The following is a 22,054-nucleotide window of genomic DNA, read 5'->3' on the forward strand; positions in this document are numbered from 1 at the left end:
CAATCTCCTCTTCTTGCCTTTCTTCGAAGATCTCTTCGGCGATCTAGCAGGAGATGAAGTTTGCGACCTGTCAGGAGAAGTACCGGATGATACGTCTGACGTCGCCTGTTCCTTTTTTCGGACAAAAGTCCGCGTATCGCATTCCACAACGGCAGAAGGAGGCGCATCTTTTTCCATGGCTCCCACTGGTAGCAACCCAGCCTCCAATTCTACACTATCGCTCGTTGTGGTTTCCTTGACGCAAGTGTCTTCTGTGGGCGCCAACGTGAAACCAATGTCCAGATTGCTATCTTCGTTCATAGTTCCCGCAGAGTGGATGCCTGGAGCGTCCACTCCTCGGAAGCTAGTGGCAATATCCTCACGTTGGCGGGAATCCTGACGACGCAAGGAAACCTCCGTTGCGGGTATTTGGGGATCTTCGGCCGAGTCCGCGGAAGAACGAGCAACCACAGTGGGAGAGTTGGAAAAAGTTGGCGTCGGCATAGATTCGAGGGGCGCGGAGCTGATCGGCAGACCATCCGCAAATCTAGAGCTTGAAGCCGGAGTATCATCGACAACCGCCCGCGAGGCAGCAGGCTCCCCGCGCACAGGCGGCACCGACTCGCCTCGGCTGCGGAAGTCAGCAGCGGCAGCGTATGACAACTTCATACCAACAACAGGGCCGGAACTCGGCATCTCGTCACGCGGTAACTGCGGGACACGCCTCCGTGAACATTCTGCACGAATGTGTTCTGTGGAATTGCATAAAGCGCAAGTCCGCGGTTGCCCATAATAGATAATCAAAGCACGATACCCACAAATATTAAGATAAGAGGGGACATGCTTCTGTAATTCAATCTTAATTTGCCTTACGCCGTTCAAGACAGGAAACATATGAGCTTCAGACCACCTTTCTGCCACATTGGAAATAATTCTGCCATAAGGCCGAAGGGCAACATTAAGTTCTTCGGGCGGAATTTCAAAAGGGAGCTCAAACACTCTGATCGTACGAATCCCGTACCCAGCATGACTAACAGCAACGTCACTCACATTCCCATCAGAATGATTAAACTTCACGCTACCTCCGCAACGATCCACAATGGAACTACATAATTCTGGACTTTTCATCTTCAGATACACAGCATTTGTCACAAACGAGAGATAAACTCCGACAACATCATCACCGTTAATCAATACTTTTTCGATAAACCATGCTTTAATTTCAAATGCTTTAGGTCGAACGAAATTTCGATCGAAAGTAAACTTGATTGTGTCTTTCCTCAAATAATTCGACCTATTCATTCTAGATCTTCATGAATACAAGTGCAACACGAATAGCGGCTTAGCAGCACCACTAACCTCAAACGCAGCGACTCAGCCTGTGTTTACTACAGCCAGACGTCCAGCTCCGCCACACGTCCGTCCCGCTCGGCGGCTGACTCGCAACATCCATTAGGCCACACGGTCACTGACGACCAAGTATAACTTGTATACGACTCATCTCGTAACGCTCACACCCCTGAGGAATTGTGTTTTCGTTCCACACAGCCGCTGCCTCCTGCTCTTTCCCACCCAAACGTTACATTCAACCTCTTACGAGACCGACGAAATATAGACTGGGAAACAAGACCAAACACTTTGTGCATTCGGAATCGAAGGCAGGGCGTCCCTCGCCGCATTTGCTACCATGGCCATTTGCTACTTCTGCAGAAGCGGTGGCGGCGGCGGCGACGACGAAGACGACGACGACGACCGCGAGAGGCTCTGAGATATGTGAGAAATTCATCTATAAAATGTAATTCAGACTGCCTCGTCCCACCTTATGCTGTACCGCTTTGGCAAATGCTTTATCTGCGCCATTCGCCTTAATCACATCTGAGCGTAATTCTTAATAAAACGCTTGTCGCTAATTGTTCGTCATCACAGATACTGTTTGCTATACGGCCACGACGCGCAACTGATTTCCAAAATTCGGCTTCCTCCTCTGAGGATGGGAACTCACGACCCCTGGTTTACTAGACCAGTGCTCTACCACTGAGCTAAAAAGGCGCGGCCTAGCGGTAATCTTGCGTACTTCGTCCTTACGGTCGTCTGGATCATCAGACTTGAGCTGACAACACTTCATATTACCGACTACTATTTGCAGCTATGGCGATCATTACTGCTTGGCTACACGTCTGACACGTAACCGATGTGCTCTCCAAACAACAACACTTGCATTTCAGAACATGTCTTTCACACATGTCTACAAAATCACCTTTACCTTCAAATACAGTTCTCTTGCGACTGACAGACACGTAGGCAAAGTTAAAAGTTGCTATTTCCATTACATCACGTTAATCAGAAAAACGGTAATTTACATCTGCAGCGGAACAAAATTCCGTTCCGCCCAGCGTGGGGCTCGAACCCTCGACCCTGGGATTAAGAATATCATGCTCTACCGACTGAGCTAGCCGGCTGCCTCGGTGAATACCTGCCGGTCTAGCACGTCACACAGTACTCGTTTGGGTTGGGTGGTCCCATACAGAATCTCTCCATGCTGCCTAATGTTTTCCTAACGTCACACTCGTCACGTACTTCACTTTTATTTCATAATCATTTCTGAGAGGTAAAGGAATTGCATGACAACCTGCAGAGCTAGTGGCGTCAAAATAAACACACATACTTGATGTGACAAAAGCCGAACGAGTTACTTTCCGACGTTGTTTAGATGAGCAAGTGCCAGTCATAACTCGTGGTGACGGCACTCTGCCGACAATTTCGCTAGTTAACACCGGTCTTGTTGTGTGTGTTTCAAGCTCAAGAGCATCTCCAAGCAGAAAATGGTCAACAGAAACATTCAGACGGTTTCGTACTGCTCAATTGCTACATTAAAACAGAATGTTCCTTTTTCAGAACTGGAAAAAAACTGAGCATGACAGCATTCGAACCTTTAATCTTCAGATCCGAAGTGCGACGCCTTATGCATTATGCCACACGGTCACTGACGATCAAGTATAACTTGTATACGACTCATCTCGTAACGCTCACACCCCTGAGGAATAGTGATTTCGTTCCACACAGCCGCTGCCCCTTGCTCTTTCCCACCCAAACATTACATTCAACCTCTTACGAGACCGACCAAATATAGACTGGGAAACAAGACCACACACTTTGTGCATTAGGAATCGAAGGCAGGGCGTCCCTCGCCGCATTTGCTACCATGGCCATTTGCTACTTCTGCAGAGGCGGTGGCGGCGGCGGCGACGACGACGACGACGACGACGACGACCGCGAGAGGCTCTGAGATATGTGAGAAATTCATCTATAAAATGTAATTCAGACTGCCTCGTCCGACCTTATGCTGTACCGCGTTGGCAAATGCTTTATCTGCGCCATTCGCCTTAACCACATCTGAGCGTAATTCTTAATAAAACGCTTGTTGCTAATTGTTCGTCATCACAGATACTGTTTGCTATACGGCCACGACGCGCAACTGATTTCCAAAATTCGTCTTCCTCCTCTGAGGATGGGAACTCAGGACCCCTGGTTTACTAGACCAGTGCTCTACCACTGAGCTAAAGAGGCGCGGCCTAGCGGTACACTTGCGTACTTCATCCTTACGGTCGTCTGGATCATCAGACTTGAGCTGACAACACTTCATATTACCGACTACTATTTGCAGCTATGGCGATCCATTACTGCTTGGCTACACATCTGACACGTAACCGATGTGCTCTCCAAACAACAACACTTGCATTTCAGAACATGTCTTTCACACATGTCTACAAAATCAACTTTACCTTCAAATACAGTTTTCTTGCGACTGACAGAGGCGTAGGCAAAGTTGAAAGTTGCTATTTCCGTTACATCACGTTAATCAGAAAAACGGTAATTTACATCTGCAGCGGAACAAAATTCCGTTCCGCCCAGCGTGGGGCTCGAACCCACGACCCTGGGATTAAGAATATCATGCTCTACCGACTGAGCTAGCCGGCTGTGTCGGTGAATACCTGCCGGTCTAGCACGTCACACAGTACTCGTTTGGGTTGGGTGGTCCCATACAGAATCTCTCCATGCTGCCTAATGTTTTCCTAACGTCACACTCGTCACGTACTTCACTTTTATTTCATAATCATTTCTGAGAGGTAGAGGAATTGCATGACAACCTGCAGAGCTAGTGGCGTCAAAATTAACACCCATACTTAATGTGACTCAAAAGCCGAACGAGTTACTTTCCGACGTTGTTTTAGATGTGCAAGTGCCAGTCAAAACTCGCGGTGACGGCACTCTGCCGACCATTTCGCTAGTTATCACCGGTCTTGTTGTGTGTGTTTCAAGCTCAAGAGCATCTCCAAGCAGAAAATGGTCAACAGAAACATTCAGACGGTTTCGTACTGCTCAATTGCTACATTAAAACGGTATGTTTTTTTTCAGAACTGGAAAACAACCGAGCGTGACAGCATTCGAACCTGTAATCTTCAGATCCGAAGTCCGACGCCTTATTCATTCGGCCACACGGTCACTAGCGACCAAGTATAACTTGTATGCGACTCATCTCGTAACGCTCACACCCCTGAGGAATAGTGATTTCGTTCCACACAGCCGCTGCCCCTTGCTCTTTCCCACCCAAACGTTACATTCAACCTCTTACGAGACCGACCAAATATAGACTGGGAAACAAGACCACACACTTTGTGCATTCGGAATCGAAGGCAGGGCGTCCCTCGCCGCACTTACTACCATGGCCATTTGCTACTTCTGCAGAAGCGGCGGCGAAGACGCCGACGACGACGACGACGACCTCGAGAGGCTCTGAGATATGTGAGAAATTCATCTATAAAATGTAATTCAGACTGCCTCGTCCCACCTTATGCTGTACCGCTTTGGCAAATGCTTTATCTGCGCCATTCGCCTTAATCACATCTGAGCGTAATTCTTAATAAAACGCTTGTCGCTAATTGTTCGTCATCACAAATACTGTTTGCTATACGGCCACGACGCGCAACTGATTTCCAAAATTCGTCTTCGTTCTCTGAGGATGGGAACTCACGACCCGTGGTTTACTAGACCAGTGCTCTACCACTGAGCTAAAGAGGCGCGGCCTAGCGGTACTCTTGCGTACTTCGTCCTTACGGTCGTCTGGATCATCAGACTTGAGCTGACAACACTTCATATTACCGACTACTATTTGCAGCTATGGTGATCCATTACTGCTTGGCTACACATCTGACACGTAACCGATGTGCTCTCCAAACAACAACACTTGCATTTCAGAACATGTCTTTCACACATGTGTACAAAATCACCTTTACCTTCAAATACAGTTTTCTTGCGACTGACAGAGACGTAGGCAAAGTTAAAAGTTGCTATATCGATTACATCACGTTAATCAGAAAAACGGTAATTTACATCTGCAGCGGAACAAAATTCCGTTCCTCCCAACGCGGGGCTCGAACCCACGACCCTGGGATTAAGAATATCATGCTCTACCGATTGAGCTAGCCAGCTGCTTCGGTGAATACCTGCCGGTCTAGCACGTCACACAGTACTCGTTTGGGTTGGGTGGTCCCATACAGAATCTCTCCATGCTGCCTAATGTTTTCCTAACGTCACACTCGTCACGTACTTCACTTTTATTTCATAATCATTTCTGAGAGGTAAAGGAATTGCATGACAACCTGCAGAGCTAGTGGCGTCAAAATTAACACACATACTTGATGTGACTCAAAAGCCGAACGAGTTACTTTCCGACGTTGTTTTAGATGTGCAAGTGCCAGTCAAAACTCGCGGTGACGGCACCCTGCCACAATTTCGCTAGTTAGCACCGGTCTTGTTGTGTGTGTTTCAAGCTCAAGAGCATCTCCAAGCAGAAAATGGTCAACAGCAACATTCAGACGGTTTCGTACTGCTCAATTGCTACATTAAAACGGTATGTTCCTTTTTCAGAACTGGAAAAAAACTGAGCGTGACAGCATTCGAACCCTTAATCTTCAGATCCGAAGTGCGACGCCTTATCCATTAGGCCACACGGTCACTGACGACAAAGTATAACTTTTATACGAGTCATCTCGTAACGCTCACACCCTGAGGAATTGTGTTTTCGTTCCACACAGCCGCTGCCTCTTACTCTTTCCCACCCAAACGTTACATTCAACCTCTTACGAGACCGACCAAATATAGACTGCGAAACAAGACCACACACTTTGTGCATTCGGAATCGAAGGCAGGGCGTCCCTCGCCGTATTTGCTACCATGGCCATTTGCTACTTCTGCAGAAGCGGCGGCGCCGCCGCCGCCGCCGCCGACGACGACGACGACGACGACGACGACGACGACGACCGCGGGAGGCTCTGAGATATGTGAGAAATTCATCTATAAAATGTAATTCAGACTGCCTCGTCCCACCTTATGCTGTACCGCTTTGGCAAATGCTTTATCTGCGCCATTCGCCTTAATCACATCTGAGCGTAATTCTTAATAAAACGCTTGTCGCTAATTGTTCGTCATCACAGATACTGTTTGCTATACGGCCACGACGCGCAACTGATTTCCAAAATTCGTCTTCCTCCTCTGAGGATGGTAACTCACGACCCCTGGTTTATTAGACCAGTGCTCTACCAGTGAGCTAAATAGGCGCGGCCCAGCGGTACTCTTGCGTACTTCGTCCTTACGGTCGTCTGGATCATCAGACTTGAGCTGACAACACTTTATATTACCGACTACTATTTGCAGCTATGGTGATCCATTACTGCTTGGTTACACATCTGACACGTAACCGATGTGCTCTCCAAACAACAACACTTGCATTTCAGATCATGTCTTTCACACATGTCTACAAAGTCACCTTTACCTTCAAATACAGTTTTCTTGCGACTGACAGAGACGTAGGCAAAGTTAAAAGTTGCTATTTCCATTACATCACGTTAATCAGAAAACCGTAATTTACATCTGCAGCGGAACAAAATTCCGTTCCGCCCAACGTGGGGCTCGAACCCACGACCCTGGGATTAAGAATATCATGCTCTACCGATTGAGCTAGCCGGCTGCTTCGGTGAATACCTGCCGGTCTAGCACGTCACACAGTACTCGTTTGGGTTGGGTGGTACGATACAGAATCTCTCCATGCTGCCTAATGTTTTCCTATCGTCACACACTTCACTTTTATTTCATAATCATTTCTGAGAGGTAAAGGAATTGCATGACAACCTGCAGAGCTAGTGGCGTCAAAATTAACACACATACTTGATGTGACTCAAAAGCCGAACGAGTTACTTGCCGAAGTTGTTTTAGATGTGCAAGTGCCAGTCAAAACTCGCGGTGACGGCACTCTGCCACAATTTCGCTAGTTAGCACCGGTCTTGTAGTGTATGTTTCAAGCTCAAGAGCATCTCCAAGCAGAAAATGGTCAACAGCAACATTCAGACGGTTTCGTACTGCTCAATTGCTACATTAAAACGGTATGTTCCTTTTTCAGAACTGGAAAAAAACTGAGCGTGACAGCATTCGAACCCTTAATCTACAGATCCGAAGTGCGACGCCTTATCCTTTTTTTTTTTTTTTTTGTGGGCCTCCCATCACCCCTTTTAGCCCATCCTTGCGCTCTCCATAATTCGCCTTCATCGGCGTCGGCTTCTCACGCCATGTACATAACCATAAACTGATGAGACAATGTTAATCCCTTTATCGTGGAGAAACTAATGTACCCCTTCTTGGGGTTATTGATAATGTTAAAAAAGAATGAAGTCTTCAGTAGGTAGAAACAGAAGTTATGTTCAGTTTGTTTCCTTCTTCATCGCTGTTTGTTGTTGTCACACTTAAAGCAAATAGGCTTCCTTGACAAAGAAACGTCAGAGGGCATTTCGAAACTGCCTCTTCTCTCTGAAAATGCTTAAAAAACAAACCATATTCGGTGAGAAGCAACTATTTATAATGGCTTCTTGAAAAATAAATTAATAAACGTTGAACTCAAAGAACGGCAATTCCGGTAAAAACTAAAATAATTTTTTTTCCACGATTGTAAAGTAAGTTAGTAGTGGTGAACACTCTCTTACGTTTGTCTTCTGTGTCCGCAGATATTTCTTGTGAATTCTTTTACATCAAGGTCTTGATTAAAAAATTTGCGTATGTTTCTTTATATTTACTAGTCTTCAGTAACATGTGATGCTCAGTTAGCAGATAGATCCAAAAATCCTCTTGGCTTTTCTCTTCCTTCGTGAAGAGGTAATGTACCGTTGCCGCTTTCAGCCAATTGACTGCGTTGCGTTTCGTGTTAGGAAAGGGTACATCATCCGGTGTCAAAAAGTCCGCAGGCGTTATAGCGTTAGGTGACGTTCGAAGGATGAGTGCCAGCTTTCGTCGGACATTCAGCCATATATCTTTAAACTCGTCACACACGAAACGATGTTCTTCGTTATCAATTAAACTACACGTTGCACACAAGGGCGAATCCGCTAAGTGGATCGTATGAAGTTTCGAGTTTGTTGCAACTTTCCTATTTACAACAAAGTACCATGTTGCTTTCAGATGAGTAGCTAAGTTACGGTTATGAATATTTGCCCATATCACTTTCCAGTTAGAACATGGATAGTTTTGTTCTATTTTGTCGTTCTTCTTTTCTCCCATCAATTTGCCATATATTTCTTTTACGTTTGTCATGTCTTTTTCCGGAATTCTTGAATGTAGGTAGCTATATTCTATTAAAAACCATCGTAAATGGTAAAGTCCGCTCGGTATGTGCTGCACATTAATGGGTGGAGAGAGGTCATCTGGAGCTATTTCAGATAGCAAGTGCGCGGCGATACACCTGCCGGATTGTCTCCATTGTTGAAATGTATTGGAGATGTACAGAGCCTGCGACTTTTTAGTAAAATTCGTTAAGTTTAAGCCGCCATTATTAGTGGCGAGCGTCAGAGTGTCATACTGGATTTTAAATATGTGGCCACGGCTCACAAAATAGCCTATTGCTGACATAATTTGTTTGGCGATGCCGGCGGGTATTGGCAGTATCTGGGCGACATAATTGACTTTGGAAGTAATAGAGACGTTCGCTGAAGACACTCTCTGAATTTCATTTAATTGTCGAATACTATGTGTCCGTACACTAGCTCGTATAGTAGTTAGTACTTGTCTATAGTTGGCCGCAATAGTTTGACGTATATTTTTTCGGAAATCAATGCCGAGACATTTCAAGGCTGTTAGCTCACGTAACTGACCGTGTGTGCGCATGCCAATGCCACGTCCGATATTGAATATGCCGGACTTGGTTTTGTTTAACCTCGCGGCTGACGCTCGTTCGTATTTTTCTATTATGTGCATTGCCGTCTCGACTTCCGCTACATTCATAACGAGAAACCCAACATCGTCCGCATAAGCTTTACATATTATTTTGTTTCCTCGTATTTGCAATCCTTGTAACCGCTGAGTCAAGGTAGCGAGCAAAGGTTCGATGGCCATGGCAAAAAGTGCCATGGACAACGGACAACCTTGCCTGACGGAACATGCGATCTCGACTGGCCGGCTAGGCTGTCCATTTATGATGATTCTGGAGGAGTTATTCGTTACCAAACGTCGTATGAGGTCGACGAATCTCGGCGGAAAACCCATTGCGCCTATCGTTTTCAGGAGGTAGGAGTGGCTGATCCTGTCGAAGGCTTTATCGAAATCTAACGACACGATGGCACATTTTAGTCGACATACTTCTGCTATTGAAATTATGTCGCGGTAGTCGGACAGCGTCTGCTGAATTTTTCTACCTTTGCCCACGCTAGACTGATATGGGCCGGTGACGCTGGCCATTACATTTTTAAGTCTGTGGGCTAAGAGCCGCGAAACAATTTTATAGTCACTGTTCAGCAGAGTGATTGGTCTCAAATTTCCAATTTTCTTGCCAGCCGATTTTTTTGCGATTAACACTATCATACCTTCGCGAAAATCTTTCGGTATCTCCTTATTGAGGTTCAGAAGTTCATTACAGATGCATATAATTCTATGTTTTATATGTTCCCAGAAGACTTGATAAAATTCTGCTGGTATGCCGTCAGCTCCAGGGGATTTATTTTTTGCACTTTGATAGACAGCATAGTGTACATCGTCTTCGGTCGCCTCCGCTATTAGAGCTTCCGCGTACGCGTTACCAACGCGTCCTTGCAGGTGGGTCAGTAAATCGTCCTGTGCTTTTTCGTCTACCTCTTTATGTGAAAACAAGTTGTCGAAATGGGTTAGTATTTCTGCTTTTATGTCGTTGTGCATTGTCAAGGTGGTTCCATTATCAGTTTTAAGCTCCGTCAGTATTTTGCGGAATCCTCGTTTAGTTTCACGAATCACATGATATACCGAAGTGGCTTCTTTTTGCGCCACAGTCTCTGCTCTTGACCTTATTTGGTATCCTTCAAGCTGTTGTCGCCTTAATGTCAGTATTTTTGCCTGGATTTTTTTAATTCTCCCATGGTTCCCAATAGCTGTAGCACCTTGCAGGTAGAGTTCTCGGAGACAATGAAAGTAAAATTCTATCGTTCTTTTCCGCCAAAAGCTCTTCTCCCGGGAGTAGTTGATGAAACATCTCCGGATCTGAGGTTTGGCGCATTTGAGCCACCAATCCAAAGTCGAGTGGTAAGAGATGAGTTTGGTCTCGCAGGCTCTCCAAATGGTGAGAAAGGCTTCTCGACAGGCAGGATCTTTTAAGTGTGAAACATTAAGTTTCCATGGCCCTTTATATCGACAGGTTCCTTGTCGTTCCAAATTTAATGTGCATATATATGCAGCGTGGTCCGAAAAAACGGTTGGCCAAACTTCAGACTGCAGGATGCGGTGTTTCAGATTGGGCGAGACATATATTCGATCCAACCGGCTCGCTGAATGATTAGTGAGGTGGGTAAAGCCGGGTGCCGCGCCGTGCTTTTGCTCCCACGAATCAGTTAAACGGAGGTCGGTGACGATACGTTCCAGGTCCGGCGATTTGTTGTAGGTCGGAGTTTGGTCTTTGGCATGTATGACACTGTTAAAGTCGCCTCCAAGGATGGTATGGGTGCAGTGTACACCAAACAAAGGAACAATTCCCTCCTTAAAAAACTGTGCTCGTTGGCACCGATTGGTAGAACCAGATGGGGCATAGACATTAATAATCCTGGTGTTATAAAGCGTGCCGGTAATGCCTCTGCCGTTAGGCAGTTTTGTTACGTCTGTAATGACGACGCCCTCTTTGAAAAGAAATGCGGTACCCAAATCACATCCAATTCCAGGATTGACTATAGCATTAAACCCCTGTATGAAGTCAAGTTCGATGTTTGTTACTTCTTGTAAAAACAAAATGTCCACATCAGCTGCATACAGGAAATCTTTTAAATTTTGTAAATTAAATGGGCTACAAATTTTATTGATGTTCAGCGTAGCGATCTTATATGCCTGCAACGGAACTACGTTAGCCAAGACGGGAGTGTAATTAGGAAAAACTCTGGCAACATATCATTTCGAAAAAACATTAAGAAATCTGACCCGAGAGACATGTGGACACAAGTCAGTAAAACCGTTCAGACTAGAAATATTCATGACTTGGGAAGGGATCAGTCGGCTTCTCCGTGTCTGGGACAGTATCCGTCGCGGCGATGACATTCAAGACGACGTCATCTCGTGGTGTGGCCATCGTGGTGACTGTAACGGTTCCTGTGGTGTCCATAATTTCGTCCTCCTTTGTAGTGTCGTCGACATCGTCTGCCCACGGATTCGACAGCCCTGTCATCGGTTCGTTATTAAGTGGTGCACTATATTCAGGTGTTTGCTGGTGATTTTTATCTTCGGTTCGGGTAATTGCTACGTCATCGGAGGGCAAACTGGCAGAACCTGAGGTACTATCCAAGGACACAGGGTCTTCGTTAGATGACTGCTGATTGCACTGCAAGTTCTCAGATACAGATTGACGTATTTTGCCCCCTATTTGCTTCGCCTGTTCACGCAGTTGTGGTGCAGTCTGCTCTGCACCTTGACGCGCGATCCTCCGTTTTTTAGATTTCTTGGGAGACGCGTCTCGTGGTGGACTTTGGACGGTACCTGAAGAAGCCTCAGGTTGCAAAGTAGCACTACTCGAAGTGATTGACGCCAGGTCTGATTTCATTGCACTTGACGGGCTGTGGTCAGTGCCTAAGGCAGCTGCAGGATTCGGAGGAGCACCACTAGAAACGGCTGGTTGCGAGTCCGTTTTCTGTGCCCCTGATACGCTTTTGATACCTCCTAAAGAAGCTCCAGGATGCAGAGGAGCACTACCCGAAGCGACTGAGGTCGCGTCCGTATCCATTGCCTCATTGGGCGATTCCACGGCGACAAGGGCAGGAGCAGATATGTCTTCGCAGGAGGGTTGAGTGTCTACAGATGCTACACCTGAGTCGGTCGGTTGGTCGGTCGCTTGTGGGTCGGTATTCGTAGTAACTTCGGGGGGCGCAGTGGCACTTGCAAAACCGCGCGCTACGGCGACATATGTCACGGGCAGCGTTGACATAGCAGGGGGTCTGTCGGCATCGCAGGCAGGCAGTTGCGCCACTCGCCTTTGAACACACTCTGCACGAACGTGGCCTGGTAAATTGCAGACAGCACACGTTTTCGGTTGGTCATCGTACATCACAACAGCTCTATATCCGCAGACGTTTATAAACGACGGAATGTGCTTCTGCAATTCGACTTTTAATTGGCGCACACCATTCAAAACAGGGAATTTGTGTGCAGCAGACCACCGTTCGGCAATATTACTCAAAACTTTCCCGTATGGAGCAATAACAGCATTTATCTGGTCACTTGTAATTTCAAAGGGAAGTTCAAAGACTCGCACGGTCCGAATACCTAGACCAGCATGGGCAACGGTAACCTCCCCAACATTTCCGTCAGCATGTTTAAATTTCAGAATGCCACCACAAGATCGAACTATCCTTTCACACAATTCTGGACTGGCAAGTTTCACGAAAACCACACTGTTCATAATCGAGAAATGTATGCCGATAATATCATCAAGTCCTATTTTAACATCATCCTCTAACCACTGTTCAACATCAAATGACCTCGGTCGGACAAAGTTGCGATCAAACGTGAATTTCAAAGTATCTTTTCGTTGCGGTTGCGACATCTCTTAATTCTTTTTCATGTCTACACAAATACTATAGACAGCGACGCGTTGCAGCAAGAGCAGAGACTTACCACGCGGAGCTAACGCAGCACAGCACACAGCACGGCACGTCCGACCTCCAGCGCAGCCGCTGGCTGACTGCCATTCGGCCACACGGTCACTAGCGACCAAGTACAACTTGTATACGACTCATCTCGTAACGCTCACACCCCTGAGGAATAGTGTTTTCGATCCACACAGCCGCTGCCCATTGCTCTTTCCCACCCAAACGTTACATTCAACCTCTTACGAGACCGACCAAATATAGACTGGGAAACAGGACCACACACTTTGTGCATTCGGAATCGAAGGCAGGGCGTCCCTCGCCGCATTTGCTACCATTGCCATTTGCTACTTCTGCAGAAGCGGCGACGACGACGACGACGACGACGACGACGACCGCGAGAGGCTCTGAGATATGTAAGAAATTCATCTATAAAATGTAATTCAGACTGCCTCGTCCCACCTTATGCTGTACCGCTTTGGCAAATGCTTTATCTTGATGGCTACAAACGAGACAAGCGATTTGAGTGCGCCTGCGAGGCTTTCGACGCTAGCTGATCCCTCGCCACAGGAAGGCCTGGGTCAGGCAATGGTAGAATGCAGCATGGAAAGGCATCTCAGATTAAGCCAGTTCCTGGACCATAACGTAAAGAACGGTAAAATCAGTCAAACCGCGGTACAGGCATTGAAAAACGAGTTGGCGGCATGGGCAATAGCCAACGCCAAACTCGAAGGACGACTAGAGGAGCTCGAAAGAGAGAATGAAAGGCTCCGGAAACAGCCTGCTAGGACATGGGCCGGGGTCGCGGCGCAAGCTGCACCCAAGGCTCCCACAACTAGAGAAACTATTGTCAAAGTGTCCAAGCGGCCGGAAACAGCGGTCTTTTTGAGACCAATGCCTGGCCAGAACATAAAGAAGGTCCAAGAAGTCTTCGCGACTTCAGTCAACCCAGTTAAGGACAAAATTAAAATTAACAGGATTAAGGCTACAAAGAATGTAGTGATTGTCGACGTTGCCACTGAGGAGGACAAGAACAAGCTTTTGGCGAATCAACAGCTATGTAAGGCAGTCAAATGTGAACCCCCCCGTAAGAAGAACCCCTTGGTCATTCTCTATGATGTGCCAAAGTCCATAACGGACGAGGACCTGTGTAAGACGATCTATGAGCAAAACTTGGACTCAGAAAGCAACATGGAAACTTTCCTAAAAGACTTTAAACTTAGGTTTAAAACTGGGCCTAAGGATAAAGATACAGTCCACCACGTAGCAGAAGTCACAGGATCCCTATGGAGGAAATTGACAGCTATGGGCAGGGTATACATAGGTTTTCACTCTGTTAATGTCAAGGACTACCTTGTTGTCCCCCGGTGTCAGAACTGTGGGGATATTGATCACATACACAAATACTGTAGTAGGAAACCTGCTTGCTCCAGATGCGGAGAGGAGGAACATATGAGGAAGGAATGTAAGAAGTCCGTGGTGTGCATTCCCTGCACACGGAGAGGAAAGAAAACCTGTGGTATGGCAGGAAGAAACTGCCCGACCTACAAACTGCTAGAGCAGAGACTCATATCCCGAATTGACTATGGCTGATGCTGGCAACATAAGAAGGACGAACATCAAAAGGAAGTCTCCCAGCAAAAGAAAAAGGGACGCTGGAAGGGCAGAAAGGTTTAATAAATTTTTGAAGTCTCTAAAACAAATGCAGGAACGAAAAGCAACGATGATTGACTTCAGTACACAAACTGACTCTGATCCGAGATTCGAAGAGATAAGAGAAATAATGCACGAAATAAAAGAAATTGAGGTAATTGTAGACGACTTCTGGGCTGCTAGTGAGTCTCCACCCTCAACATCTCCAGCTCCTCACTCAAAATTAAACCCTGAAGCTGAAACTTTCGTCTCAAAGCTTGAATTAAAAGGGACACAGGAAGTAAAAATGGTTGATCTTTGTATTCAAACAGAACCTGAAGAAGAAAATGAGGAGCATGACGGAAAAGCAGTTAACCCAGGCTCACAGCCTCAATCTTTACCCAGAAGGAACAGCTCTGCTCCTGTCCCAGGGAGTCTTCCAACTTTTACCCTGCAAGACAGCACAGTCACAAGCACCACTACGAGCACAAGTATGGCACAGCTGCAAGACGATAAACCGGCTGTAGGAGCGGACCCAAGACGGATCTATCCCAACTTGGAGTTCGCGATGCAGCTATCGCGTCTGGAGCAACCAGCGATCCTCACTACAGCTTTGAGGCACGTCGTACGCGTAGGTCATGAACATGGCAGAATGGTCACCTTCACGGCGATGGAGGCTGTAGATAGAATACAGCTGAAGTCAGTGAATCTTCCCACTGATTTCGGAGCCCTGCGTGACCTGGTGAAGAAAGTATTTGAGAGAAGAGGTGAAGAATTCAAGCTGGACGAAATTTATGCACAGGCTGTCCTAGCTAATGGTAGAGTAGCATTCGACTTTAACAAATCATGGCCTGAATGTTACTTTCACACTTATTTTCCTTAATGACAACCCTAAATTCAATCACGGTAGGGCAGCTAAACACTCATAATAGTCGGTTGGTCATGCAGGAACTCCGAAAAGTAGTGGAGGAGAGGAGACTAGATGTACTCTGTCTACAGGAGCCATACTACTGGGCCGGGCAAATATCATTCATGTCGAAAACATGGCAAACCATCTTTACAGGAGAGGAGCCAAGGGCGTTAATAGTAATAACAAATAAGGCCCTCAGAGCCACAAAAATAGCGCAACTCTCTGATTGCCACTGTAACGTCATCGAGTTGCAGTCACCCGCTGGGATATTATATATTGTCAATATGTACTTTCAGTACGGGGGAAATTTCGAACATTTCATAGAACATCTCTCCAGGGTAATGATGGCGTTACGTGGGCGTAAGGTAATAATCACAGCAGACATGAACGCGAAATCCCCCCTATGGCACAGCGGCACTAGGGACGAAAATGGTGAAAGGGCAGAGGAAGCAATAATGGCGTCACAGCTGGTGGTAGTAAATAAAGCAGGGAACCCCCCCACCTATGCAGGAGGAGGGGGACAAGGCACCAACATCGATGTGACGTTAGCGTCACCGAATGCTATAAACCTTATCCACAGCTGGAATGTGATAGAGCACGCTACCACAAGCGATCACAACCTGATTACTTTTTGCATAGGAGATGAAGAGTGCCGCTGGGACCTGGGGTGGGAGATTCAATATAACTATCACAAGACAAATTGGGAATGCCTGGCTCAGGAGTGTGACGTTCCTCCGTTGCCTGAGGGTGGCCTGGATGTCGACAGGTACGCCGAAGAACTGGTAGGCTCCATCGTTAGGGCGGTAAAGGTCGCCGTGCCAACCAGGAGGAGGGCCGTGGCGGCCTCACCATCACCATGGACTGCCGAACTGGAAGGTATGCGTCGGTCTGTTAGACGGGCGAGGAGGTACTACCAGCGAAGTGCCGTCTGGCAAGAGAAGCAATACTGGCTGCAGCGCTACAGAGATGAGAAAGAAAATTTTCAAAGGGAATTAAAGGAAGTAAGAACAAGGAGTTGGGAGAAGTATGTGCTAAATCAGCTCGATACCGATCCCTGGGGAATACCCTACAAACTCGTAAGGGAAAAGGTTAAATCCCCCGCGGTTCTCTCGACCATCCGAGATGGAGACCGAGTGACAGAGTCGTGGAAGGAAACTGCTGAAGTTCTCCTGCGCACTCTGCTACCGGACGATGATGAACATGATGATGATGACTCTCAAAGGCAAATCCGCAGGGAGGATTCTCTAGAATATACCAATAATACTAGAGTGTACCCTTTCTCTGAAGCAGAAGTCGCAGCACATATCAAATCATTAAAGAAGGGGAAGGCGCCAGGACCGGACGGCATTGTAGCAGAGGTGGTACAGTTCCTCGCCCCACAGCTGGTGGCTCCTCTAACGCGGCTCTTCAATGAGTGTCTCACAGCTGGGAAATTTCCGAGAGTATGGAAGACTGCAAATGTAGTAATCATACAAAAAGGAAAGGACAAGGACCCTATGGATCCCAAATCCTATAGACCTATATGCCTGTTAGACACCATGGGGAAGCTGCTGGAGAGGCTGCTGGCGGACAGACTGACCGCACATAGGATGCTGCGTGGAATGAGTGACAGGCAGTTCGGCTTTAGGCCGGGGCGATCAGCGTCTGACGCAATCGCCCTGGCGGCTGAGGTCTGTGGCTCATCCACGCACAAGTATGTCGTAGGCATCATGGTGGACATCAGTGGCGCCTTTGACAACCTCTGGTGGCCCTCGCTCTTCTCACGTTTGCGTGAGATGGAGTGTCCAGGGCCCCTGTATGGCTGTCTGAGGAGCTATTGCATGGACAGGGAGGTCTGGCTATCATCGCCTAGCGAGAGAGTAAGTAAGACCTGTACGAAGGGGTGCCCCCAGGGATCGGTCCTGGGGCCACTCTTTTGGGACGTAAACATAGAGCCCCTGTTAGTCAGGTTACAACAATGTAGAGATGTGCTAGACGTGATAGCCTACGCTGACGACCTCCTCCTGCTGGTAGGTGGCCGTAGCCGAGAAGACTTAGAGCCAAAAGTGGAAAGGTCAATGCAAATTCTCCAGGAATGGTGCCGAGAGGCAAAAATGAGAATTGCACCACACAAATCAACATATCTTCTACTAAAAGGCAGTCTGATAAGAAATCCAACTGTCAGGATTGCGGGAGCCCCAGTTCTCCGGCGACGCGAAGCTAGGTATCTTGGAGTAATAATAGACGAAAAATGGAATTACGCGACGCACATAGAAATGATTGCCCAGCGCGCGATAGAAATCCTTAATAACTTAATAAACATAGGACATAAAAGATTTCACTTACCCCCCCACCTAATAAAATTATATCATAATAGTATTCTGACTTCCTTAGTAGGGTATGCCAGCGGGGTCTGGGCACACAGGCTCACGAGGGTGGCGCCTGCCATGGCCGTGAGGAGGGTGCAGCGAAGTATGCTACTAAGATCTGCTGGGGCATACAGAACTACTCCTGGGGGGGCGTTGCTAGTTATTATGGGATTATGTCCCCTTGATATAAAAATTAGGGAGCAGGCAGCGTGGTATTGGGTAACAAAGGGGAAAGTTGAAAAGACTAGGGAAATCATGGGTGTGCAAGTAGGGGACAAATACGCAATCAAGAGAAGGGGGGAGGAACTATGGCAGAGTCAGTGGGAAGGGGAAGGAACTGGGAGACGAGTTTTTGAGCTACTTCCAGATGTTGCAGAAAGATTAAAAATGGGATACTTTCAGCCAAGTAGGGGTCTGCTGCACTTCCTGACAGGACATGGGCCATATCCGGCATACCTTTGCCGATTTGGTAAACAGGCGACACCAGCGTGTGACTGTGGTGCTCCGGAAGGAACTCCCGAACACGTCATCTACAACTGCACGTTGTATGATGGAGTGGCAAGTGAACTTAGAGCGCAACTTCCTAGCCAAGATACATATACCTTGCTGCGGCGTGCCCACACTTTCAGAGTCCTCAACAGTCTGGCAAATGAGATCTCAATGAAAGTCATGAGGGACTTTATTAGGGCAAGGAACTAATCAAGTACCAAACCGAACTTGACCGAGTTGCACCTGCACTACCGCCAGGCGCGGATCTGGCCAGCCATTTCATGGCTGGAATCCGCCGCGTCTTCGGACAAGGATGGCAGGTGCACTACCCGGAATTGGAATTATCGCACAACTATTTTTTGAGTAGAAGTAGTTTAAGTAAGAATTAGAAATACTAACATACTAACAGGTAGGGACTGCAGTGAAGTTAAAGTCGTAGCCAGCCCAGTGCCAGGGGCACGCCCACTGGGGTTAGCTCGGTGGGCAGGCTAAATAACAGTAGGTTTGTATGCATAACTTCTGGCACATACTGTAACACTGCAGATCACACTAGAATAGTCATGTAAGGTAGTCTAACAAGTAACTTATTAATCATGCCCGTAGTTAGTGCCACACAAGTAATACACTGCCAATTAGTAGTTTGTAATAAGGACCCACTAATTATTTGAGGTGGTGGGTTAATAGTATGGGAATAGTTTCTTGTATTTGACTTTTTTTTTGTATCATACTTAGTTATATATTAAGATGTTGTATAATTAAATTAATGTTGTTGTATTATTAATAAAGTTTTTTTTTTTTAAAAAAAAAAAAAAAAAAAAAATGCTTTATCTGCGCCATTCGCCTTAATCACATCTGAGCGTAATTCTTAATAAAACGCTTGTCGCTAATTGTTCGTCATCACAGATACTGTTTGCTATACGGCCACGACGCGCAACTGATTTCCAAAACGCGTCTTCCTCCTCCGAGGATGGGAACTCACGACCCCTGGTTTACTAGACCAGTGCTCTACCACTGAGCTAAAGAGGCACAGCCTAACTGTACTCTTGCGTACTTCGTCCTTACGGTCGTCTGGATCATCAGACTTGAGCTGACAACACTTCATATTACCGACTACTATTTGCAGCTATGGCGATCCATTACTGCTTGACTACACAGCTGACACGTAACTGATGTGCTCTCCAAACAACAACACTTGCATTTCAGAACATGTCTTTCACACATGTCTACAAAATCACCTTTACCTTCAAATACAGTTTTCTTTCGACTGACAGAGACGTAGGCAAAGTTAAAAGTTGCTATTTCCATTACATCACGTTAATCAGAAAAACGGTAATTTACATCTGCAGCGGAACAAAATTCCGTTCCGCCCAGCGTGGGGCTCGAACCCTCGACCCTGGGATTAAGAATATCATGTTCTACCGACTGAGCTAGCCGGCTGCCTCGGTGAATACCTGGCGGTCTAGCACGTCACACAGTACTCGTTTGGATTGGGTGGTCCCATACAGAATCTCTCCATGCTGCCTAATGTTTTCCTAACGTCACACTCGTCACGTACTTCACTTTTATTTCATAATCATTTCTGAGAGGTAAAGGAACTGCATGACAACCTGCAGAGCTAGTGGCGTCAAAATTAACACACATACTTGATGTGACTCAAAAGCCGAACGAGTTACTTTCCGACGTTGTTTTAGATGTGCAAGTGCTAGTCAAAACTCGCGGTGACGGCACTCTGCCGACCATTTCGCTAGTTAACACCGGTCTTGTTGTGTGTGTTTCAAGCTCAAGAGCATCTCCAAGCAGAAAATGGTCAACAGCAACATTCAGACGGTTTCGTACTGCTCAATTGCTACATTAAAACGGTATGTTTCTTTTTCAGAACTGGAAAAGAAACCGAGCGTGACAGCATTCGAACCTGTAATCTACAGATCCGAAGTCGGACGCCTTATCCATTCGGCCACACGGTCACTAGCGACCAAGTACAACTTGTATACGACTCATCTCGTAACGCTCACACCCCTGAGGAATAGTGTTTTCGTTCCACACAGCCGCTGCCCATTGCTCTTTCCCACCCAAACGTTACATTCAACCTCTTACGAGACCGACCAAATATAGACTGGGAAACAGGACCACACACTTTGTGCATTCGGAATCGAAGGCAGGGCGTCCGTCGCCGCATTTGCTACCATTGCCATTTGCTACTTCTGCAGAAGCGGCGACGACGACGACGACGACGACGACGACGACGACGACCGCGAGAGGCACTGAGATATGTAAGAAATTCATCTATAAAATGTAATTCAGACTGCCTCGTCCCACCTTATGCTGTACCGCTTTGGCAAATGCTTTATCTGCGCCATTCGCCTTAATCACATCTGAGCGTAATTCTTAATAAAACGCTTGTCGCTAATTGTTCGTCATCACAGATACTGTTTGCTATACGGCCACGACGCGCAACTGATTTCCAAAACGCGTCTTCCTCCTCTGAGGATGGGAACTCACGACCCCTGGTTTACTAGACCAGTGCTCTACCACTGAGCTAAAGAGGCGCAGCCTAGCGGTACTCTTGCATACTTCGTCCTTACGGTCGTCTGGATCATCAGACTTGAGCTGACAACACTTCATATTACCGACTACTATTTGCAGCTATGGCGATCCATTACTGCTTGACTACACATCTGACACGTAACTGATGTGCTCTCCAAACAACAACACTTGCATTTCAGAACATGTCTTTCACACATGTCTACAAAATCACCTTTACCTTCAAATACAGTTTTCTTGCGACTGACAGAGACGTAGGCAAAGTTAAAAGTTGCTATTTCCATTACATCACGTTAATCAGAAAAACGGTAATTTACATCTGCAGCGGAATAAAATTCCGTTCCGCCCAGCGTGGGGCTCGAACCCTCGACCCTGGGATTAAGAACATCATGCTCTACCGACTGAGCTAGCCGGCTGCCTCGGTAAATACCTGACGGTCTAGCACGTCACACAGTACTCGTTTGGGTTGGGTGGTCCCATACAGAATCTCTCCATGCTGCCTAATGTTTTCCTAACGTCACACTCGTCACGTACTTCACTTTTATTTCATAATCATTTCTGAGAGGTAAAGGAACTGCATGACAACCTGCAGAGCTAGTGGCGTCAAAATTAACACACATACTTGATGTGACTCAAAAGCCGAACGAGTTACTTTCCGACGTTGTTTTAGATGTGCAAGTGCTAGTCAAAACTCGCGGTGACGGCACTCTGCCGACCATTTCGCTAGTTAACACCGGTCTTGTTGTGTGTGTTTCAAGCTCAAGAGCATCTCCAAGCAGAAAATGGTCAACAGCAACATTCAGACGGTTTCGTACTGCTCAATTGCTACATTAAAACGGTATGTTTCTTTTTCAGAACTGGAAAATAAACCGAGCGTGACAGCATTCGAACCTGTAATCTACAGATCCGAAGTCGGACGCCTTATCCATTCGGCCACACGGTCACTAGCGACCAAGCACAACTTGTATACGACTCATCTCGTAACGCTCACACCCCTGAGGAATAGTGTTTTCGTTCCACACAGC

At 46.7% G+C, this 22,054-nt stretch overlaps 1 non-coding gene across 1 annotated transcript; it reads right to left on the reverse strand.

The window, feature by feature from the left end:
• Positions 1 to 3,473: 3,473 nt before the first annotated feature.
• On the reverse strand, positions 3,474 to 3,546 carry Trnat-agu (transfer RNA threonine (anticodon AGU)). Its single transcript has one exon. It is a non-coding gene; the product is annotated as a tRNA-Thr (tRNA).
• Between the last annotated feature and the right edge of the window lie 18,508 nt (positions 3,547 to 22,054).

This window comes from Schistocerca gregaria, chromosome 1 (assembly GCF_023897955.1).
Source record: "Schistocerca gregaria isolate iqSchGreg1 chromosome 1, iqSchGreg1.2, whole genome shotgun sequence".
In the NCBI taxonomy this organism is placed as follows: Eukaryota; Metazoa; Arthropoda; class Insecta; order Orthoptera; family Acrididae; genus Schistocerca; species Schistocerca gregaria.